The sequence below is a fragment of the Macaca nemestrina genome, chromosome 12, assembly GCF_043159975.1.
Source record: "Macaca nemestrina isolate mMacNem1 chromosome 12, mMacNem.hap1, whole genome shotgun sequence".
Classification (NCBI taxonomy): domain Eukaryota; kingdom Metazoa; phylum Chordata; class Mammalia; order Primates; family Cercopithecidae; genus Macaca; species Macaca nemestrina.
Window position 1 is genome coordinate 26678781 of NC_092136.1, and position 26283 is coordinate 26705063.

The following is a 26283-nucleotide window of genomic DNA, read 5'->3' on the forward strand; positions in this document are numbered from 1 at the left end:
TTTGACTTTGTCCCCTGGACATGTCTAATTTTAAGAGTTATGGGATTTACCAAAGTCATGATAAATATAGTCTTTGAATGTATCACATAGGATGAAATTTATTTATTTTGCCTAATAGTCTAATATTTTTATAGCACCATTCAAAGACATTTATGTAAAAGTTAAAATACGGATTCATTAGACAGCTAGATAATAGATAAATAGAACATAGGTAGATAGAATTTTATTCTAGAGCCTTAACTGCCTTCTCTAAAATCCTCTCTACTACATAATTTCTATATAGCTCTAAAATGATTTATTAAAAATCCATGAGTTTCTCTTAGTCCTGCCATTTGCCTGAAATTGCCCCTAATTTACCTTACTTTACGTCATCTTCCTCAAACAGTGAATAAAGATTCCTTCAAGTCTCATTTCTTCCTCTTTTCTCAATATTCTTTAAAATGGAAGTCACTACTTCCTTTGATGAATGAGTTTATTTCAGGAAATGAATATATTTTCCATTATTAAGTTTAGCTCTGTGTTTTGAAAATAAATGTTCCTAGCTTTATGTGTTATTTATTGCACCATTTTGTACATTGCACGTGAATTTTAAAATTTACTTTATACAAAGTAACTACTTCATAACAGAATATTGATTGTTAATCAGGGAGTAGTTTTTAATCATCTATTTTGAGACATGCGTATTTAAGTCACATATAGTCATTTTTGTACATGTTTTTCAGTTACTTTTTAATATCAGTTTGGGATTTTTTTAAGTTAATGTGTAATATATAATAATAATTTTTTCATTTAAGGTAAAAAATGCCCCAGGTTAGCAATTTTGCACAGAATTATTGATTTAATGTGATAAATTTACATATAATTTAAATGTCCTTTGTACAAGTCAGCAACAGCTTCTTTTACAATGTGATATTCAATCGGATGTCCATAAAAGTCTGTGGTATCTAGAAGTAAAGTTAATGTAAAACATGCAAGATCCTTATAGAGAAAATCATGTTAAACATTTTAATGATAAAAATGAAAAACTGAACAAGTTAGGTCCATGTACATAAATGGGAAAATTAATGCAATAAAATGTATTTTCCCAAATATACCTTTAAACTCAGTGTATCCCAATCCGTCTTCAAAATAATTTTTTTTCTGAAACATGACAATGTCACTCTAAAACATCATGGAAACATAAAAGGTCTAGGAAATAAAAATAGCTTTGAAATAAGATTGCTGTACTTATTTAGTAAAATAATGTTGATTTTATTTTAAATCTATAATAATCAAGCCAACATAATATTGGTGTGAAAATAGAAAAATAAACCATATGGATGGAAAGTTCAGGAACAAACCCACCATACTGAAATTAGATATACAACAGAGTAGTAGTATTACAAATTCACAGGTGCAGTTGAACTATTGAACAAACGGCACTCTAAAAAACAGGCTTATATATTATATATTTATATATGTGTGTATTTACTGTTTACTATATGTATACACTGTGTGTGTGCGTGTATATATATATATGGCACAATCCACATATAAAAGAATAATCTAGGGAATTACATGCCTAAATAAAAGGTAAATATACTTTAAAATGTATAGATACATATATATCTTTTTTTAAAGAACATGTAGTGGAGATGTATATACAGAAGCAAGAACTATTAAAAATACTATTACATTAAAGTTAGAAATCATCTTTCTAATGTAAACATTTCATAAATATACATATACATAAGTCTTATAAATATATAATAAAAAGATAAACAACTCACCTAAAATAGACAAAGAATATGATTATGTATTCACAAACAAAGTAAACCAAGTAGAGAATAAAAATTTTTTAAAAATGTTTGACCACACTAATAATCGCAGGGAGAAAAATTAAGAACATATGCAATATTACTTCGCATCTATTATTTCAGAACAAATTAAAAGTCTGGAAACATAAAATGTTGACAAGGAAGTAAATTGATAAATCCTCACATTTTAGATATCCTTGCCAGATACTGCTATGAATGCTGTTCATGTATCATTTTATTTAATTCTTTCAAAAAATTATGATCTCGTACTATTTTTTTACACATTCTAGAAATAAGGTAAATGAAGCAATAATAACCTCCAGGTCAAACAGCTGATTAAGTATTAGAAGCTTAATAAAGTCTAGGCCATCTCACTCCAGCACCCATCTGCTCAACCACTGTGCTGTTCTGGCTGTTTTACAGAAATCACACCAAAAAAGCTCCATTCACATTTAATTGGCCATTCATAAATAAAGAACAGACTAAGAAATGTCATCTCTGAATGATCACACTTCCACAAGGATTAAAAGTTAGAGTATTATACTGACAGATGGAGGATGGTTATTAGATAGCAAATGTGTATATCCTATGTCTCTTCCACTTCAAGGTATAGAACCTTGGGGAAACTTCCGCAGCATAGAAGACAGGAAAACCTGTGCATCATACTGTTTGCACTAGGAAGTAATTTGGGACTAGTCAGCATGCATCAGTAGGATGTACATATTATTATTGTTGTATAGTCATGGTTAAAAAATGAGTGAAGCAGACATACATCTATCATCAGGGAAATCATAATAATATTGAGAAACAAAATAAAAATTCAGAGTAATGCATTCAATTTGTTATAACTTATTTAAAGTTTATGAACATACCAAACACGGCAGGTGCATATGCCTTAAAATTGGAAAGGTCTGCATAACAATTATACATATCAATGACAGTGTGTAAGAAATGATGGGAAAATGAACATTCTAAGCAAGAATTTAACAATATTTTTCATGTTTTATTTCTTTAAAATGGTGGCAGCACATATGTCAAAGTATTAGATTGTGTTAGATTTGAGTAGGTTGTTCATAAAGTGTTTACGTTAATCACTTTAATATTCTATATTTTAGAAATATTGATTAGAAAGTATAATCTAGTCCACCAAAAAATGAAAATAATAATAAATAACATGCAGAGTGAACATTTTGATTCAGTTTGGTTGCTCACAACTGAGCTTCGATTTACATTTGCGAAGTTCCTTTTCACATGAATCCTACTGAAGGGAAAGACCATCGCTCTTTAGGTCCACTGAAAACTGTACTCTCTTCTTTCCAGTTTCCCTACAACTAGGGCAAAATTATGAGGCCTATGATAGACTTTGACTCTGGGCATGATGACTCAAGAGAAAGAAAGGGTGAGAACCTGTCTTTTCCTTATTGTGAGGATAGTAACCACGACTGCCAAGTCGCATCCTAAAGCAGAGGTAGAGAAAGAACCAAGCTCCAGCCTGCTGGCAGGAGCAGCTGTTTCCTCTGTAGGCTAGGTGTCAACAGTAGTTTGGGGACTTGTTGCTGAAAACTTTGCCTTGAGCCTAATTGTCAAACCATCTTACACTTTTCAAAACAACCCAGTATCTGTTTAATCTTTTTTTCTGTTTGTATATCAGAGTCAGCTTTTGTTGGGAAGAAAGCAAGTGGAAATATGGTTGCTGCCTAAGAAGTAATAATAGGAGATACAAGAAACAGCTTGAAATGGAATAGGTATGTAAAACACTAGTGGAGCAGAAACACAGTCGAAAATAACATGCAAAAACAAACATAGTAAGCAACTATAAAGAATGCATTTTGGGGCTCATATGTGTACTTTTACAGGTGTAGTGCAGTATATAATGAAGCAAAGCCAGGATTTTGAAACATATGAGGGGACTTTAAAAAGTTCGTGGAAAAATGAAATCCATGCAGTTTTTTTCAAAACTTTTTCATGACCTTTTTCACGAACTTTTTGAACACCCCTTGTATAGTCTTCAAATCTTTCTAAAGTCAAGAGGAGACACACATACTTTACACACATAGCCAATACAGTATTGTAAACACTATAACTCTTATTCATGAATGGCATAATTACAAATTAAAATCTGTATGGGATTTACACAAATGTTTTCAAGTGCACTATTTATTCCCTCCACATTCAAGAGAATATTCCAGTGCATAGTGGAGAGTGTGTGTGTGTGTGTGCGCGCACATTTTCCCTATTGCCTCACAATGCATCGGGTTATTGTCACTATTTGACGAAGACCCTGTTTAGTTCTAGATTGATTTTAAACAGCTAAAAATATTTGCAAAAAGAATTGCAATTTCTTGCTTCGTGTCCACATACATTCTGTAAAATTTTCACTTGATTAAGGCAGCCCTCTTTATAACAGTTTCTATTAGTCTTAGAGTAATTGAAAGCATTTTGTGTTTGTCATATCTCTTTATGTGTTTGTAATTTCTTTTATTTCCAGTTATTATTAGGTGAGAAAATAAATGATTTAAAAAACTATGAAAAATCTTCTACTAGCGTGATTTTGGGTGAGATACTAAATCTATCTGAATTTCAGATTTATGAACTCTAAAGGGTTCATGACAGTAACTAAAATGTTTCTCCCAATATCAACATTCTGGTTCTAAGTTTACAGATTGATTTTTTTTGGGGGGGGCAAGATGGTACCAAAAGAAACATTTTCTGTCACTTTAAACCTTATGAAATTTCCCATTTCTGAGATTTAAGAGAATCATTCAAGAAGAACTAAAAAGTAATACAATTAGGGACATACTATAATTTATTATGGAATAACTTGACAACCCAGAATTGACATTTTGTAACTGTTACTCTCTCCCAATATTATTTTTTCTCATAAATATGCCTAGGAAATATTTTGTGAATATAATTTAAAAAGACATATGGAGAGAATTACTCATTTGTGTGCTATTCTATATGTGGATGTTTTGTTGGCAACTCAGGCTTAAATTAATTCTACTAGGTGTCTACTTTACAGAACTGTAAAATAACATCTTTACCAGGAAGTTTCAATCAACAGCTCTATTTAGCCTTTTGTAATATAAAAACACTACATTCAATACTGACAGAAACTGTACAATCATATTATAGTCTACTTTCCCATCTGTTGCTGGATATAAAATGAGTTTAAGTTTCTGTTATATGAGAAGAGTAAGCTAAGTTTTATTAAGCACCTGCAATTTTCCAGGGTATTTCCAGGGACTATTATTTTATTTTTCCTCTTTGACATATCTATGTGGTGCATATTATGACTGTTTTAAAGATGAGAAAACTGAGGTTCTGAGTGAAGCATCAAGTGGAGTTTGAAATAGATTTGCAAGATGACTTATACACTGTTATTTAATCTTAATAACAATCCTTTTTAGTTAGAGATCACCCTTTCCCTGTTAGATATTGATACACTGATATTTATAGAGGTTAAGTAATTTGCTTTACCAAACTTGCAAATGGCAGGACAGTGGAAAGCTAATTCTGTTCATAGCTGAAGACTTGCCCATTTTTAGTGTACTATGATTTAGAATTATTAACCTTATTTTCTTCCTTCATGCATATCTATTTTTTATAAGACTGGTGAATAGGAGAGGTGAGCTTGCTCCATTACAGACATGTGTGTTCATATGTATGTGTACATGTATTAAAGTGTTAAAATAATTGGAGGAATTTCACTGTATGAGGTATAAGTCTCCTGCAATCAAAGACCATAAACTATATACAGGGAAAGTATTCAAGCACTCATACAAAATAGGGAGTGTGACAATGTCACAAATGAGAAACTTAGAAAACATATGATTTACCATAACTCTGCACAAACTATATGACTATCAGAATCTATAGACTGTCAGAACCTAAGTATTTAGATTGATTCATTCTAGATACACATCTAAGGTAGCTAGAGACTAGTCAATCTTCTTCACTGAATCAGAGAGTATTTAAACTCATATTAGAAGTCACAGAATTAATTATGTGAGTCTGGGATCAGTGAGAGATTAAAATTGAGAAGAAAGAAAACTGTCAGAATCTGTGTCTTGAAAAATCCAGGAGAGACAGGTAAAGAAAAGAAACCAATATCACACCCTCACACCCTAGGAGATTCAGAATCAAGCATGCCAAATTCATGCTTCACAGTGAGAAGGGTGGTAGATCAGAAGTTAAGATCAAATTGTTAGTTTTCCTAATTACTAGAGACGTTGAGTTATATAAGAAAGCTAGGAGTCATTGAGATTTTTTTTTTTTTTTAATTTAGGGGTGTCATCTTTAAGGAGAAATTTTCAGAATTTTATCGAAATTAGTTTGTTTTTTAAATTATATGTATATTTATTTATTTATTTATTTACTAGTTTTCATTCAGTAATTTCAGAATTCCAGAGGAGGAAATCATGGCAGTGGGCATATGATCATCTCAGAGAAAAAGAAACATATTAATGTTCTCTTCTTTCTTCTGGAGCTATATAATAGGAAGCAAGTATTTTCCAGGAAATGGAGGTGGCATATGTGTAGATAGGTTCCTTTCCTGGTACCTCACAGATAGAGCTAAGTAGAGTTTAAAACCCATTTGCATAGCCTGAGTATGCAGCCTAAAGTGTGTGTGGGCATACTCTTGTAAGAATTATTATAAAACCATTCAAATTAAATCCTTTAAGAAAACATATTATTTTCAATTATTTTTTAGCCCCTTCCTTATTATTTATCTCTGTCTCTATATCTATCAGTCTCTCTATATATAAGTATATAGAGATTGAAAGTTGAATGACTCAGTTTTCCTATAGAGTAATATAAATATAGTCACACATTTCTTAACAATTGAGATATATTCTGAGAAATGCATCATTAGGCAATTTTATGGTTATGCAAATGTCATTGGTTGTGCATACAAACTTAGGTGGTAGAGCTTACTAAAAATGCAGGCTATACGGTATAGCCTATTACTCTTAGGCTACAAATGTGTGCAGCATATTACTGCACTTAATATTGTATGCAATTATAACACAATTGTATTAGTGTATCTAAATATTTCTAAGTAAGAAAAGGCACAGTAAAAATATGGTATTATAATCTTATGTGACCACTGATGTATATGCAGTCCATGATTGACCAAAACATTGTTATGCATGGCATGTCTATATTTGGGTAAGCAATTTCTAGTGTGGACTATAAAACATTGTCTTCAATAGAATTACAGAAAGCCCAAGAACTTAGTGAGTCAGTATCAGGAAATCAATAATTCATTGATGAAATAAAAGTGAAACATTAAAATTCCAGAAAAATTGAATGCTGGATGAAAATTAGGTTCTATTTTCAAAATTTTTTACTTAAAGAGGCTACACATGAATATTATTATATTGTAATTGAATCAATGTATAGAGTTTAAACATTTTTGGACTAAGCTTTCTTCTGTAACAATGAATACACAAATGTTGTGGTTGGCTATAATCATTGAAATTTAAATGTCTTCATTTAAATGCATTTCTGTTGTCAAAAAAATCTTGGAAAGAACTCTGTTGTCTAAGCAATCATTCACAAAGTTTTGTGTGAACATTTTAGTTGAGATATTCTGAAGTATTCAGAAATATACATGATATAAGCCAAATCTGTTAAAACTGAAATAAATAAATGTGTGTATGTGTATATATGAAAATAACACACATATGTACATTTAAGTATACACACACATATATTCTCATATATATAATTTCAGAAATTGCATAGATTTCAAAGTGAAAGTCTATTATACAATGACATATTTTACAAAGTGAGGTTATTTTGAAAATAAATGATGCTGGGAAATGTAAGAGAATTTTAAAAGTGGGCAAAGAGCACAAATAGACATTTTTTGAAAGATATACAAATGGAAAAGCATATGATCTGTATCTACCCAAAGGAAGATACATTATGTGAAAAGATATCTGCACTCATATGTTTATCACAGCATTATTCACAATAGCAAAGGTATGTGATCACTCTAAATGTACATCAATGAATGATTGAGTAAAAAAATGTAATGCATATATATATCACATTTCTATATGCATTTCACATATTATATCTATATATTTCTCATTACACATATGTTGTTATATTATTATCCTGAAGTTTTTAACCATTTATAGTTTCATCAATAGGATATAACATCACCCATGTCCCAATCCATATTATTGCTAAAAGTGAATAAGACTGTGTAAAAAAAAATAGCTTTCACTATCTTATTTTAAAAAAATACCTATCCTAGGGATTTGATTGGCATTTTCTTGATTATTGGTGATGCTGGAAGTGTTTTCGTTTTCTTCTTTGTTTTTTGTATATTTTCTTTTATAATGCACTGATTTATGTTCGCCTGTTTACCTATTGAAGTTTTCAGCTCATTTTTAATAAAAGAGCTATATATATATATACACACACACACACAGACATATATTATAAAAGAGCCATATATGCACATATATTGCTCTTTTATATATATATATAGCTATATATGTATATAGCTCTTATATGTAAATACATATAGCTATATATGTATATAGCTCTTATTTTAAAAACGAGTTGAAAACTTCAACAGGTAAACAGGCAAACATAAGTCAGTGCATTGTAAAAGGAAATATACAAAAAACAAAGAAGCCATATATGTATATATGTGTATATATATACACATACAGCTCTTTTGTTAAAACCTGTATATACATATATACAGCTCTTTTATATATATACATATGTACAGTTCTTTTATAATAAAGCTATATATATGAGTACAGAATATATATATATATATACACACTATATATAAACACACACAACAGAATAGTACTCAGCCATTAAAAAAAAAGAATAAAATGATGTGATTTGTAGCAACATGGATGGAACTGGATACTGTTATCTTAAACAAAAACACTCAGAAATAAAGTTCAATACCTCATGCTCTCACTTGTAAGTAGAAGCTACATAATGTGTGCCCATAGACAGAGAGTGTGGAGTAATAGATACTGGAGACTGAGAAAGAGGCTGGGGGAGAGGGAGGTGAGTTATGACAGATGACTTAATGGGTACATTATTTGGGTGATGGTTACACTAAAAGACCAGGCTTCATCACTACACAGTATATCCATAACAAAACTGTACTTGTAGTCCTTAAGTTTATATTTTAAAAAACATAGGCAACTTTAAAAACTATCTTTTTTGGAATTTATGAAACGTAGTACCTGTATCACTTTCTCTCAAGCGATACAACTTATACATCATGCTCATCGTGATTGTTGAATATCTGGCAGTGTTTCTAAGGACTCATTGCTCATTAACAACAACCACAGAAATAATTAATTTGTCATATTAATAAAAGGGAGAAAGTGAAAGAAGAGGTAGATTTGATAGGTGCTATTTGAAAATTTAGGTTCATTTTGTATTTAAAATAATTGAGGTTCAGATAGTAAAATAAATGTTGGCCTAACTGCCAATTAGCAACAGAAGCATTTTTAACACCAGGCTTGCCTGACATGAATTGCTACATTTTATTTTCCCATTTATTATATTATCTTCCACTTTTAAACCTAACATGACATAGACTTTTTTAAAGTTTTGTTTCAAAATGGTAAATATTCTTTCCAGAACAAAAGTAAAATAACCAATTCCAATAGAAACTAAGCAAATATTATCCGCGCGTCTATGATTTATATACATTTTCAAATATGAAGTTTCTATGTATACATTTATTTAATTTTACTAAATTGGAATCTGTCTATATGTACCCCTTTATAACATACTTCCTCCCTTTCGTGAGCATTTTTACATACCAATAATATTTTCACACAATTATTATTTTGATGGATTCATAAAATGATTTATAGTCACATCTCACATTATCACATTTTGGACTTCTTATGCAACAGTGGTCTCATAACATTACAATGACATGTTTGAGAAATATTTCTGTGATATTCTACAATTAGCAACTTTAAAAATCTCTTTCATTTGATGCTGATGCACTAAAATATTCATCTTGATCAAAAATTCACTATATTGAAATATCTCTTGTGATATTTAGGGGAATAATTTAATCTAATATCACCCTAATCATTATACATGCTTTAGCAACATTTTGTAAATCAGACCACTAATAAGTTACATTCTTGTCTGTTTTGGAAATTGCTTCTCTTTGCTTTTGACCAAACTTGTCTAGAACGTGCTTTCATTTATAATGCTAACTACTTCTAGTGTTTGTCTTTTTAGGTCTTTGCAAGAAAGAAAAAAAAAAAAAAAGAAAGATATGTTTTTGATTTATAAATTCATTGAGTTTATTTTTCTTTTCTTTTTTCCCTACCCCTGCCTTTTCCTTCTCCTGTCCCTCTTCCCTTCCCCTTTATCCTCCTCCTCTTTCTTCCTCTCTCTCTCTCTTATTTTTTTTATTTATGGGAAAATATAGGTAGTAATTCATAGCATAGTCACTAGTGTCAGCCAGCCTGGTGTTGGATCTTACATTTTCTGTGTCTGCCTGTGTTTGCTTCAATATAATTACTATTTTTAAACCTATAAATCAGGATATTAATAGTATTTGCTTCAGAAAGGACCCAAGATTACATGTTCACTGAGTTTAAAAGAGCTCTGCCAGTATGTGCACAGCATGCATTACATTTTATTAATAATAAAGCAATTAACATTAGATTTATTTTGTTTTTGTTTTTATAACTTGGATTTCATCTCCCATTTCAGAAAGGTCCAAGACTGATTACTTAATGATTTGTGTACACAGTGAAAATACACAAGAATATTTTGATAGCAAGGTTACTTAACATAAACAATATAAAAATAAGATAAATATAATAGTACATGAACATATAACCAGCCTTGACTACTGAGAATACTACCTAACAAATATTCTATTATTTTTTATTATGATATTTTATTATGACAAAACAAATTCCTGTTGAATATATAAATATAAAAATTTAAACATAAAAGAGCTAGAAAATATAGAAAGAGAAACATTTTTTAGGACACATAGTGAGAACACACACGTATTTTAGATCTCAAAATTTGAAATATTATTTAAAAACAACTGGTAAAACAATGTTTCTGTTTTACCATTGCCTTTAGGCAACCGAATTGCTACATTTTATTTTCTCTTAAACCCAGGAAAAGTCTCTGTGGTAGAGCAATTTGAATGAAAAGAAGAATAAACAGGTGTCCAACGATCAGATTTCCAAGATAGGAAGAAAGAGAGGGTTCAGAAAGAAGGTGAGTAAATGAAATGTTGGTATACTTTATGCTCAGGATAACAACTAGTTGGGTTTATTCTATTTTTTGCATTTGCTTCTTATCTATCGTTTTAATTTACAAAACTCTTGTGGTACCAAGTCTGCTTTCCAAGGCATACACACACTAGTGAAATGGAATGACCAGTTTATGTAACTTCCTTTCCATTCTATGACATAAGTACCAACCAAATGTTTTCCCAGGGTGTTGAAAAAGTGCAAACAATTTTCTAAAGATTTGCACTTTGCTTCATCCGAGGTGGTGAAAAATACAAAACCTATTTGCAGAAGGCTTGAGAATATCTGAGCTTTTTGGATATTTTCTTTTCTGAGACTTGTTTTAAATTCAGGTCAGAAAAGCTAGTGTAATATTGGAATTGAAAAGAGCAACAGTGTTTTGACACTGTATATCTTGGCATAAACCTTGCATCATTCACAGTATGAGATGTCATGAAACTCAATTCAGCATAACATAAAATCAAATGGGTTAAAGGAGTTCAAATAGCAGACATCCAGGTGTCTTCGCGGTCCAGCATCTAGTAATAGGAGGAGGTTGAGACAGAATAATATCATACCATTTATTATTCAGCATTTAATGTGTACCCGCTATGTGCCAAGGGCTGTGTCAGGACATGAAAATTAATTTTAAAAACTCTTACTTTTGAAAGGGGAATGATCTGAAAACTAGCATTTATTGAAAACTCAAACATTGAAATCTACATTTTGCATGTATCTCTGTTTAATCTTTACATTAACTTTGTGAATATAATATTATTATTTTAAAGATGTGGAAAGAAGATTCAAAAATGTTGATTAAATTATCTAGGGTATTTAACCAACCATTGGCTGATATATATTTCAAACAAGCCTGCCTTAATCACAAAATGTTTATGCTTTTAGTTATATATAACGTATCTCACCAATCACTGAAGGGGACAATTCATCCATGTAAGAAATTAACTCAACCCAGGTGAGAGGGCTCATTCCTGTAATCTCAGCTACTCAGGAGCCTGAAGCAGGAGGATAATTTCAGGGAAGGAATTGAGACCAGCGTGGGTAACATAGCAAGATATAAAAAAACAAAACATCCCAGCACTTTGGGAGGCCGAGGCGGGCGGATCACGAGGTCAGGAGATCAAGACCATCCTGGCTAACAGTGAAACCCAGTCTCTACTAAAAATACAACAAATTAGCCGGGCGTAGTGGCGGGCGCCTGTAGTCCCAGCTACTCAGGAGGCTGAGGTAGGAGAATGGCGTGAACCTGGGAGGCAGAGCTTGCAGTGAGCCGAGATCATGCCACTGCACTCCAGCCTGGGCGACACAGCAAGACTCCGTCTCAAAAAAAAAAAAAAAAAAAAAAAAAACATTTTTTAAATGTTAACTAGGTGCGATGGCATGCTCCTGCAGTCCCAGCTACTCAGGAGCATGAGGCAGGAAGCTCCCTTGAGTCCCAAAGTTCAAGGGTGCAGTGAGCTATGATTGCACCACTGCATTCCAGCCTAGGTGACGGAGAAAGATACCCTCTCAAAAAAAATTAGTTTATTGTCAGATATACTTTTGCATAACTGTATGCAAATTGTGTAGCTGTAAAAATAAGGCTATGATATAATTATGCCCTGAAACTGTTTTGTTTGTTGCTGTTTTTGGTTTTATTTTTGCTTGGTATTGGTGATGTATGGAATAATGTGTTCACTGGTCTTAGAAGTATATACCTTTGCCAGATGGAGAAGAGTTGAGCAGTGTATTCTAGGAATAGGGAACAATATGTCTAAAACATGACATACTCAAGGAATTACAACAAAGTTTTGTTTATAAAGAGGAGAGGAAAAAAAAGAATGATACAAGGAATATAAATGGGGTGGGCTCTGTATGTATGCATTTTTAGAATATATAATGTTTTTCTATAGAAAATAAAGAAGCCAAGATATGAATATATTATGTGGGGAGCATGCATGTCTGCAATTTATTAATATTTATTTTTAATAAGCATTTATTTGAATGTGTATTGTGTGTGTACTATAATGATTTACATTGATTTACAAAGATGCCAGCCTCCATTTGACAGTAGATCTCAAGGGACCCAATCTAAGCTCTAGTCCCTCTTGTAGTTGGGGAACCACCTTTATTTTTCAGGGGCCTGCTGGGTCTCCTTCCCACAGCAGATCATTTCCACACAGCCACAGTACCATTCTTGGGTTTTCTCCAAGTCCATCTCGGCCAAAAAGCCGGGTCAATCATGAAGTAAGTCTTCATGATACAGTAATCTTGGCTTAGAGCATTCTTTAGTGCTGAGATGGCTACAGTGGTTAGAGGATCAGGAAGTGAAACAGTTAGTCTACTTAGAATTCCTAGTAAACCTTCTGAAGAACAGGTACCAAAAAAAAAAAAAAAAAAACCCATACTGAAAGGTAAGATTAAGATGGCAGATAGGGCCGGCCGCGGTGGCTCACGCCTGTAATACCAGCATTTTGGGAGGCCGAGGCGGGCGGATCACGAGGTCAGGAGATCGAGACCATCCTGACAAACATGGGAAACCCCGTCTCTACTAAAAATAGAAAAAAATAGCCAGGCGCGGTGGCGGGCACCTGTAGTCTCAGCTACTCGGGAGGCTGAGGCAGGAGAATGGCCTGAACCCGGGAGGCGGAGCTTTCAGTGAGCCGAGATCCTGCCACTGCACTCCAGCCTGGGTGACAGAGCCAGATTCCGTCAAAAAAAGCAAAAAAGAAAAAAAAAAAGAAGAAGGCAGATAGGAGGCAAGACTAGCTTGCAGCTCCCACTCAGACAGAGCAGGGTGGAGAGTAACACTGAACTTTAGCTCCCAAAACTACCACAGGAACATACCAGGAAAGCTGAAAGAATCCACAGACCCTTTGAAGGAACTGGATCTCCGCTGCAGGTTCCCTGAAATGCTGAAATACTGTGACTCCGCTTGCTTTCTCAGCGGAGAGGCTGGTGGTCTGGGGCAATTTCTCAGCCCTGGCCACCAGCTGCCTGGAAATAGACTTGGTGCTGTTCGGAGGTAACAGCCGGAATGAGATTGGCCTTAAAGACTGCCGGCTGTGTGGGAGTAGGGGTTGAGGCCTGTGACTGAGGGCTTTCCCCCACTTCCCTGGTGACATTGACTCAGCCATAATCCTCCTGGGAACATAACTCCATTGGTCTAGAAACCATACCTCCATCCTCTACAGCAACTGCCGCCATCCCCACCCAAGGGAAGTGTGAGCTCAGACACTTCTATCCCTGCCCCCACCTGGTGGTCTTTCTCTACCCACCCTGGTTGCAAAGACAAAGAGCAGAATCTCTTGGAGGCTATATGGCCCTTCCCACCGCCTGAGGCCTCTGAATACTTAACCAGGCAATCATAGGGCAAGTGTGCATCCTTCCTATGGAACCACAGCTGATGTACTCTTGAAAGTGCCACTTCCTAGCTGGAGACCAACCAACACAAAACAAATGCACCAAACAAAAGTACAACCCAGGACCCTCATAGAGTCCACTTCACTACCCTGCTACCTTCACTGGAGTAGATGCTGGTACCCATGGCTGAAATACATGAAGATGGATCACATCACAGGACGCTTTGCAGACACTCCCCAGTACCAGCCCAGAGCCTGGTAGCTCCTCTGGGTGGCTGGACCTAAACGAGCAAAAACAATCATTGCAGTTCAGCTTTCAGGAAGCCCCATCCCTAGGGGAAGGGGGAGGGCATCACATCAAGGGAGCACCCTGTGGGAGAAAAGAATCTGAGCAGCATCCATTGAGTCCCAGATCTTCTCTCTGACATAATCCACCCAAATGAGACGGAATCAGATAAAGAATTCTGGTAATGTGACAAAACAAGGTTCTTTAACATCTTCAAAAAATCACACCAGCTCACTAGAAAATGGATCCAAACCAAGATGAACTCTTCAAATTGCCAGAGCAAGAATTCAGAAGGTTATTAAGCTAATCAAGAAGACACCAGAGAAAGGTGAAGTCCAACTTAAAGAAATCAAAAACATGATACAAGTCATGAGAGGAAAGGTCTTCAGTGAAATAGACAGCATAAAAAACAATCACAACTTCTGGAAATCAAGAACACACTTATAGAAACGCAAAATGCAGGCTGAGTGCAGTGGCTCACGCCTGTAATCCCAGCATTTTGGGAGGCCAAGGCAGGCAGATCAGAAGGTCAGGAGTTCAAGACCAGCCTGCCCAGCATGGTGAAATCCCATCTGTACTAAAAATACAAAAATTAGCCAGGTGCGGTGGTGGGCACCTGTAATCCCAGCTACTCAGGAGGCTGAGGCAGGAGAATTGCTTGAAACCGGAAGGCGGAGGTTGCAGTGAGCTGAGATCATGCCACTGCACTCCAGCCTGGGCAACAAGAGTGAAACTCCATGTAAAAAAAAAAAAAAAAAAAAAAAAAAAATTCCAAAATGCTCTGGAAAGTAACAGAAATGGAATCAACCAAGCAGAAGAAAGAACTTCAGAGCTCAAAGACAAATCTTTTCAATTGATCCAATCCATAAAAGACAAAATAAAATAAATATATAAATAAATAAACAAAGCCTCCAAGAATTTTGGGACTATGTTAAACATCCAAACCTAGGAATAATTGGTGTTCCTGAGGAAGAAGATACATCGAAAAGTTTGGAAAACATATTTGAGAGAATAATTGAAGAAAACTTCCCTAGCCTTACTAGAGATCTAATCATCCAAATACAGGAGGCTTAAAGAATACCTGGGAAATTGTTGCAAAAAGGTTATCACCTAGGCATATAGTCATGAAGTTATCTAAATTCAAGACAAAGGAAAGAATCCTGAGAGCCATGAGGCAAAAGCATCAGTTAATGTACAAAGGAAAACCTAAAACCAACCCAGAAAAAGCAGAAACCCTACAATCTGGAAGGGACTGGGGTCCTATTTTTAGCATCTTTAAACAAAACAATTATCAGTCAAGAATTTTGTATCCAGCTAAACTAAGATTCACAAATGAAAGAAAGATACATTTTTTTTCAGACAAACAAATGCTAAGAGAAATGAACCACTACCAAGCTAGCACTACAAGAACTGCTAAAAGGAGCTCTAAATCTTGAAGCAAATCCTCAAAATACACCAAGATAGAACCTCCTTAAACCATAAGTCTCACAGGACCTATATAACAATAACACAATGAAACAAACAAAACAAAACAAATAGCATGATAAATAGAATAGTATCTCACATCTCAATACTAATGTTGAATGTAAATGACCTAAATTCTCTACTTAAATAGAATGACAGATGAGATAAGAATTTACCAACCAGTTTCTGCTATCTTCAGGAGACTCACCTTACATATAAGAACTCATATAAACTTCAGGTAAAGGGGTGGAAAAATATATTCCATGCAAATGGACACCAAAAGCAAGCAGGAGTAGCTATTCTTATATCAGACAAAACAAACTTTAAAGCAACAGCAGTTAAAAAGAACAGGGACATTATATGATGATGAAAGGACTAGTCCAACAGGAAAATATAACAATCCTAAATATATATGCACCTAACACCAGAACTCCCAAATTTATAAAACAATTGCTACTAGACCTAAAAAAAGGTATAGATGGCAAAAGAATAATAGTAGGGGACTGTAATACTCCACTGACAGCACTGGACAGTTCATCAAAACAGAAAGTCAACAAAGAAACAGTGGACTTAAACTATACCCTACAACAAATCTACTTACCAGATATTTACAGAACATTCTACCTAACAACTACAGAATATACACTCTATTCATCAGCACATTGAACATTCTCCAAGAGAGACCATATGATAGGCTACAAAACAAGTCTCAGTAAATTTAAGAAAATCAAAACTATATCAAGTACTTTCTCAGACCACAGTGGAATAAAATTGGAAATCTACTCCAAAAGGGACTCTCAAATTGATGCAAATACATGGGAATTAAATAACCTGCTCATGAATGATTGTTAGGTGAAGAATGAAATCAAGATGGAAATTTAAAAATTCTTTGAACTTAATAGTGACACCACCAATCAAAACTTCTGGGATACAGAAAAAGTGGTACTAATAGGAAAGTTTATAGCTTTAAATGCCTACGTAAAAAGACTGAGACAATAGACAGTCTATTGTGTTTCACACCTCATGGAACTGTAGAAACAAGAGCAATCCAAACTCAAACCCAATAAAAGAAAAGAAACCATAAAGATCAGAGCAGAACTAAATGAAACTGAAACAACAACAATAACAAAACAATACAAAATATAAATGAAACATAAATCTGGTTCTTCGAAAAGATAAATAAAATTGATAAACCATTCATGAGATTAACCAAGACAAGAGGAGAGAAGATGCAAATAATCTCAATTACAAATGAAACGGGAGATAATACTGCTAATACCACAGAATTAGAAAAGGTTATTCAAGGCTCCTGTAAGCACCTTTACATGCATAAACTAGAAAACTTAGAGGATATGGATAAATTCCTGGAAATAAACAACCCTCCTAAATTAAACCAGGAAGATATAGAAACTCTGGACAGACAAATAAAAAGCAGTGTGATTGAAATTGTAATAATAATAAAAAAAAAAAATGCCAACAAAGAAGAAAGTCCAGGACCAGACAAATTTATAGCTGAATTGTGTCAAACATTCAAAGAAGAATGGGTACCAATCCTGTTGAAACTATTCCACAGGATAGAAAAAGAGGGAATCCTTTCTATGTCATTCTATGAAGGCAATATCACCCAAATACCAAACCAGGAAAGGACATAACAACAAAAAAGTAAACTACAGACCAATATCCATGATGAACACAGTTGCAAAAATCCTCAACAAAATACTAGCTAACAGAACCCAACAGTGTATCAAAAAGGTAATCTACCATGCTCAAATGGGTTTCATACCAGGAATGCAGGGATGGTTTAATATCCACAAGTCTATAAATGTGATACAACACAAAAGCAGAATTAAAGACAAAAATCACATGATTATCTCAACAGTTGCAGAAAAAGCATTTGGCAAAATCCAGCATCACTTTATGATTAAAGCCCTCAGAAACACTGGTATATAAAGGACATATCTTAAAGTAATAAAAGCCATCTATGACAAACCCACATCCAACATTATACTGAATGGGGAAAAGTTGAAAGCATTCTCCCAGATAATTGGAACAAGGCAAGGATGCCCACTTTCACTACTTCTACTCAACATAGTACTGGAAGTCCTAGCCAGAGCAATCAGACAAGAGAAAGAAATAAAGAGCATTCAAATCAGTAAAGAGGAAGTTAAACTGTTGCTGTTTGTTGATGATATGATTGTATACCTAGAAGACCCTAAACACTCATCCATAAGCTCCTAGAACTGGTAAATAAATTCATCTAAGTTTCAGGATATAAAATTAAAGTATGCAAATTAATAGCTCTGCTATACAACAATGACCAAGCTGAGAATCAAATTAACGACTCAATAGCTGCAAAAAAAGAGTACTTAGAAATATACCTAAGAAGGTGAAAGACTTCTTCAAGGAAAACTGTGAAACACTGCTGAAAGAAATCATAGATGACACAAGCAAATGGAAACATATCCCATGCTCGTGGATGGGTGGAATCAATATCGTGAAAATGATCATACTGCCAAAAACAATCTACTAATTCAAAGCAATTCTCATCAAAATACCACCGTCATTCTTCACAGAATTAGAAAAAACAATTCCAAAATTCATATGGAACCAAAATTGAGCCTACATAGCAAAGCAAAATGAACAAATCTGGATGTATTACCCGACTTCAAACTATGTTATAAGGCCAAAGTCACCAAAATATCATGGTACTGGCATAAAAATAGGCGCATAGACCAATGGAACCAAATAGAGAACCCAGATATAAAGCCAAATACTTACAGCCAACTTATCTTCGACAAAGAAGACAGAAACATAAAGTTGGGAAAGGACGCCCTGTTGAACAAATGGTGCTGGGATAATTGGCAAGCCACACATAGAAAATGAAACTGGATCCTCATCTCCCACCTTATACAAAATCAACTCAAGATGGATCAAGGACTTACATCCAAGACCTGAAACCATAAAAATTCTAGAAGTTAACGCTGGAAAACTCTTCTGGAAGTTGGCTTAGACAACAACTTCATGACCAAGAACTCAAAAGCAAATGCAATAAAAACAAAGGTAAATAGATGTGACTTAATTAAACTATAAAACTTCTGCACAGACAAAGAAGTAGCAGAATTAACAATTAAACTAAAAAGCTTCTACACAGCAAAAGAAATAGCAGAGTTAACAGAAAACCCCCAGAGTGGGAGGAAATCTTCACAATCTATACATCTGAGAAAGGACTAATATCCAGAATCTACAAAGAACTCACCAATCAGTGAGAAAACACCAAACAATCCTATCAAAAAGTAGGCAAAGGGCATGAATAGACGATTTTCTAAAGAAGATATACAAATGGCCAGCAAACATATGGAAAAATACTCAACATCACTAATTATCAGGGAAATGCAAATCAAAATCATAATGCAAAACCACCTTACGCCTGCAAGTATGGCCATAATAAAAAATTTTAAAAAATTAGATGTTGGCCTGGATGTAGTGAAAGGGAACAATTTTACACTGTTGGTGGAAATGTAAACTAGTACTCCCATGGAAAACAGTGTGGAGATTCCTTAAGGAACTGCAAGTAGATCTACCATTTGATCCAGCACTCCCACTACTAGGTATCTACCGAGAGGAAAAGAAGTCATTACACAAAAAATATATTTGTACATGCATGTTTATAACAGCACAATTTGCAATTGCAAAAATATGGAACGAGCCCAAATGCCCATCAATAAATGAGTGGATAAAGAATATATGGTGTGTGTATATATATATATATATATATATATATATATCATGGTATACTATTCAGTCATAAAAAGGAATGAAATAATGGCATTCACAACAACCTGGATGGAACTGGAGATGATTATTCTGAGTGAAGTAACTTAGCAATGGAAAACCAAACATCATATGTTCTCACTCATAATTGGGAGCTAAGCTGTGACGACACAAAGGCATAAGAATGATACAATGAGCTCTGGTTACTTGGGAAAAAGGGTAGGAAGGGGTGAGGGATATAAGACTACACAATGGGTGCTGTGAACACTTCTTGGGTGATGGGAACACCAAAATCTCAGAAATCACCATTAAAGAACCTATTCATGTAACCAAATACCATCTGTTCCCCAAAGACCAATTGAAATAAAAAATAAATTAATAAAAACCAACTGAGACCACATTAAGTACCTAATTCATCAATGTACAGATGCCATCACAAGCATCAAGAACTGTCAGGGAATGTGAACTCAACAAATAGACAAAATAACATGACAGAGACCAATGCTAAAGCAAGGAAAATCTGTCATCCCTGAGACAAAGAATTCAAAATAGCTATTTCAAAGAAAACAACTTCAAGAAAACACAAGAAATCGATATAGAATTGTATCAGAGAAATTTAACAAAAAGATTGAAATAATTTCAAAAAAGCAAACAAAAATTTTGGAGCTGAAAGGTGCAATGAATGAAATTTACAAATGCAGTAGAGAGCATCTGTAGTAGAACTGATTGGACAGAAGAAAGAAGCATGAGCTCAAAGACAGACAGTTGGAAAATACACAGAGGAGACAAAAGAACAAAGCACAAAAAGAAATAAAGCTTACGTGATCTACAGGACATCAAAAGATCTAATATTTGGGTTAATGGAGTTAATGAGGAAACTGAGAAAGACAAAAGGATAGAAAACATTAAAAGAAATAATAATAGAGAGGTTTTTAAGCCTGGAGAAATATATAAGTGCTCAGGTACAAGAAAATCAAAGTTTACCAATCCGATTAAAGCAAAATAGGAATATCTCAATACATATTATTATCAAACTCTCAAGTTTCAAAGACAGAGGATTCTAAAAGCAGTGAGAGAAAGGAAGCAAATCAGATATGAGTGAGTTAAAATACTCTTGGCAGCAGACTTCTCAGCAGAAACCTTATAGGCTAGGAGAGAGTGATAATATATTAAGAATACTGAAGGAAAACACACACACACACACACACACACACACACAACTGCCAACCAATAATGCTACTTATAGCAAGTCTATTTTCCAGAAATGAAGGAGGGATAAAGGCTTTCCTAGACAAAGAAAAGCTGAGACTTTTCCAGACAGACAAAAGCTGAGGAAGTTTATTATGACCAGACCTATACTACAAGAAGTGTTAAAGAGAGTTCTTGAAATTGAAGAAAAAAAAAAAAAAAAACATTAATGTGATTGGTATGCTAATATTGTGATGGTGGTGCATAAGCCACTTTTATCTTTCCTAAGAAGAATACAAGGCAAAATATTAAAATTATCACTGCAAAAAGCTCTTAAGGGACAGGAAATATAAAAAATGTAAATTGTGATATCAAAAATTCAAAATATAGGACTAGAAAGGAATTAATGTGTGCAGTTGTCTTATAGCTTTTTTGTAATCAAGGTTGAATTGGTATCAGTTTCAAATAACTAGTTATAACTATGGGATATTTTTAGTAAACCTCATGGTAAAAAGTAAAAACCTATAATAGAGACATTACAAATTAAAAGCAACAAATTAAAACATAGTCCAAGAGAAAATCAAATAATTACAAAGAAATACTGTAAGAAAGGAAGAAAGAGAGGAGTTAAAAACAAAACAAAACAGAAAGCAAATAACAAAATGACAGTAGTATGTTCTTACCTATCAATAGCAACATTGGATGTAAGTGGACTAAATTCTCTAATTAAAAAGCATAGACTGGCCGAATAGATTAAAAATATATGACAACTATATGCCATCTATGGAAACTCACTTTACCTGTAAAGACACACATAGGCCAAAAGTGAAGGCATGAAAAAATATGTGCCATGCACATGGAAACAAACAAACAAAAAAAGCAGGAGTAACTACACTCATGTAAGATCAAATAGACTTTATATCAGCAACTGTGAAATGAGATAACAAAAATTATTACATAATGATAAAAGGGTCAATTCAGCAAAAGTATATACTACTACTAAATATATATGTATATATAAACATAAACACACACATATATATGTACCCAACACTCTAGCACCCAAATATATAAAGCAAATATTAATAGATCTAAAGGGAGAAATAAACTGCAATACAATATATTAAAGGAATTCAGCACCCCACTTTTGTCAATGGACAGATCATCCAGACAGAAAATGATCAAAGAAACATTGAAGTTAAACTATATTCTGGACCCAATGGTCCTAATAGACAGTTATCGAACATTGTATCCAGCTGCTCCAGAATATGCATTCTTCTCATCTGCACAGAGAACACTGTCCAGGATGAACCATATGTTAGGCCACAAAACAAGTCTCAACAAATTTAAGAGTCAAAATTATGTCTGGTACCTATCCTGATCATAGCAAAATAAAGCTAAACAACAGGAACTTTGGAAACTGTACAAATACATTAAAATTAAACAACATGTTTCTGAATAAACAAGGAGTCAATGAAAAAATATAAAAGGAAATTAAAAATGTTTCTCTTAAAACAAATAGAAACATCAGAACCTAAGGGATACTGCAAAAGCAGTACTAAGAGGTCTTATTACAATAAACACCTACATAAAAACCATAAATAACGTCAAATAAATAACGTAATGATGCACCCAAAGGAACTACAAAAAAAGAAAAAAAAGTGCAGAATTAGTAGAGAAAGTAAATAATAAAGGTCAGAACAGAAATAAAGAAAATTAATACTGAAAAAAATCATAAAAGACTTTATAAAAGATAAATAAAATCAATAAACCTTCACCTAGACTAAGAAAAAGAGAGAGAAAACCCAAACAAACAAAATCAGAGATTAAAAAGAAAAAAATACAACGGATACCACAAAAATACAAAGGGATCATTAGAGACTACTATGAACAATTCTACTCCAGTTTTACTGAACTCTGATTATCAAATATTTCGAGGTACTAATGTTTTTATATTTATTAAAATTTTATTTGGTACTTAGAATATGACATCACATTTTATGAATACTAAAGGAGTACTTGAAAAATGATATAGTTTATGTTTATAGGACATCATTAAAAATGTATTACTTAAATAAATCTAAAGAATTATGTTCCTGGTCTCATATATCCTTATTAATTTTTGGTCTATTTTATCAATTATGACCTGAAGAGATGAATTAAATTATATGACAACTAAGATATTTGTCTGTTTTATTGTATTGCTATAATTTATGTTTAACTAATAAATATTGATTTATTTAAATTGGTGCATACATCGTCATTGTTGTAAGATCTGCATGGGAAACAATCATTTTATATAAAATAATATTATTATTCTGAGCAGTTTTACAAAAGATGTTTCTTTATCTTACATGTCTGATAATTTAATGTGCCTAATCTTGTTGGCTGTTCTTTCTTACTCTTTTGTGCATTGTGGTGCACACTTATAACTTTCTTCTTTTAATTTTCAAAAATGTTTCTTAAATTATGTATTTTAGTATGTCTTGTCTTTATTTCTATGGTGGATTTCTTTTTTTATTCTGTTTTTATTGAGCTTTGAAGCTCATAATTCCCCCCTACTGACTTTACCACTACATGCTGGCTCCCACTGAAGAGTATCTCTTCTTCCATGCCTCCCTAACTCACTGTTTTTTCCAAATATATTGTGTCTATCTGATTTAATTTTAGCCTTACTTTCCCTGTTTCTCGGAGTTTTGTTTGTCAAAGTATGTTCAAGGAAGACTAAATAGCCTAACAGCTTGTGCAACTGTTTACTTTTTCAAAATGATTGGAGAAAACCCAAAATAAAAAATTTGGTTTCAACACGTTGAGTTTAGATATCTGCAAGGTACATAATCAGAGCTGTCTACCAGATACTTGGCAATATAAGGTAACTACTTAGGGAGAAAAATGTTTTCACATATAAAAATGATGCAGTAAATAGCACTGAGAAAGTGGATTTAAGAATATAAATGAGAAGAATATACACAAAAGGAGCATATTGCCTGGAAAAACAGGTGGTCAACAGGTTCACGATCTAACTAATCAAGCAATATTCAAATATAAAATACCTAGAGAAGTTAGAGGATAGAAGGGGTAAACCTCAGGCAGATAATAATGTATGTCATATATATGTTGTAAATTCAAATTTAATGGCTTCCTGAGTCCCATCATAGTCTGTGTCTCCACGGAACATAAAGGAATGAGAACACTACCAATGCAGAGAAACTTAATCACTTAATAGTAACCAGGCCTTAAAAAATGTTTAGAGATTTGCTTGGATTGCCCCAGGCAAACAAAAAGAAATATAAAGAGTCATAATTGGCCGGGCACAGTGTCTCACACCTGTAATCCCAGCACTTTGGGAGGCCGAGGCAGGCGGATCACGAGGTCAGGAGATCGAGACCATCCTGGCTAACACAGTGAAACCCTGTCACTACTAAAAATACAAAAAATTAGCCAGGTGTGGTGGCAGGTGCCTATAGTCCCAGCTACTCGAGAGACTGAAGCAGGAGAATCGCTTGAACCCAGTAGGCAGAGGTTGCAGTGAGCCCAGATAGCAACACTGTACTTCAGCCTGGGTGACAGAGTGAGACTCTGTCTGGGGAAAAAAAAAAAAAAAAGTCACAATTTATTACATTGTGGTCAAAACCATATAAGAGTGAATATTTTAAGAATCTAAAGTGGGTAAAGTGGGAAAGATTTGAGTTTAAGGTGTCCTGGGATGGTAGATATAAAGCAGGACTTTCCTTGGCACACCTGGGATGCGTGGTCACCTAAGGTCACCTAATTTTAAGGCACTTAAAAGGTACATCACTAGTGACGTGGGTATATCAGGTGGTGATAATTCCATTTTACTCGATTAACATCAACCATGAACTCTACCTCTTTAAACATACAGCTCTCTTGTAATGCATGTTTATATTACTCTTTGGTTTCTAAGTAGGCTTTCCTGTATAAAAATAGAATGTGTGCTTATTCAGGTGACACTGCTTTCTAACTCATCACACAAGCTGATTAGCCAGTGTAAATAAGTGAATTGCTTTTTTTGACATAGAATTCATTCTTTTAGGGTTTGGGGTAGCATAGATAGATTTCTTAACAGCTTCTGGTAAGTTGATGCAATTTTGTTGCTGAACATGAATATACGAGGCAGGAAACCTTGGCATGTTCAGGGAATAACGAGTAGAGCAAAACTGCTGGAGAAGAGCTCATGAAGTTGAATTTTGAAATCAGTGATCCAGAATTCTTTCTTTTTTTCTTTACTGATCCAAATTTTTTAAGGGATGGCTCTCAGCGTTGTAGCCAGAGCAATGCTTCTTCATCCCCATGAAACATAAACAGAGAAATTATACCCAAGGTTTCAGCCTGGTCATTGACACTCCCTGCTATCACTGTGCAAACTATCATTTTCTTCTGAACATTTTTCCACACAGAAAAACCATCTTTTTTTTCCTGAAGTTCTTTTCATGTAGACTGTGGGCTCTGAAAATCTAATGAAACCTCTTTTTTCCTTGTTGTATTCTCAGTCCTCCATTCATTGCACATATTTTCAAAATTTATTCTTGTCCTCTGTATCTGTGAAAAGTGAATAGCCCAATAAACTCTGAGGTTTAGGCATTCTTCTTTTTTATTGCATTGTTGGTAGTTCTTATCCCTAGCCAGACATGTTAAGTGACAGACAGTGACGGTGGAGGTAATAAGGCTACTTTGATTCTAAACCAAAGTAAACAGGCTGTCATAAAAATATGGAATTGAATAGATGACAAACTAAATTCTCTCTCTGAAAGCAATTATTTCTGAACCTCAGATCTAATAATCTGCAATTCTGAAAGCTTAGGGAAGTGCTCATTTGTGGCTCAATCAATTTAAGACTAAAATCTGCATGACGGTACAGATAGCAGCTGAGGGAAAGAGATTTTTTTCTCTGCTCTGAACAAATAACAGACATCTTTTGTAATACTTACTGACTTTCAGTTTATTACAACAATAGTATATTATGCAATCCTCTATATCATCAAATAATAGCTTCCCTAACTAGTATGACTAAATTTTTGTGCAGTAATACAAAGGTAAATAATGAGCAAAATAATGCCTTTCCCCAGAGAAAGGCATATGAGTCCTATTAGGCAAATATTTGTTAAAAGAAATTTAGCTCT

The 26283-nt window shown here is 33.8% G+C and overlaps 1 long non-coding RNA gene across 4 annotated transcripts in view; it reads left to right on the forward strand.

Annotated features, from left to right (window-relative positions):
- Positions 1-26283, forward strand: part of LOC105471585 (uncharacterized) — a 344478-nt gene that overhangs the window by 264025 nt on the left and 54170 nt on the right. For all 4 annotated transcript variants that reach the window (XR_011610660.1, XR_011610661.1, XR_011610663.1 and 1 more), the window contains 2 exons: positions 3448-3541; positions 10959-11060. This is a non-coding gene — a long non-coding RNA (uncharacterized lncRNA). The remainder of the gene's footprint in view (positions 1-3447; positions 3542-10958; positions 11061-26283) is intronic.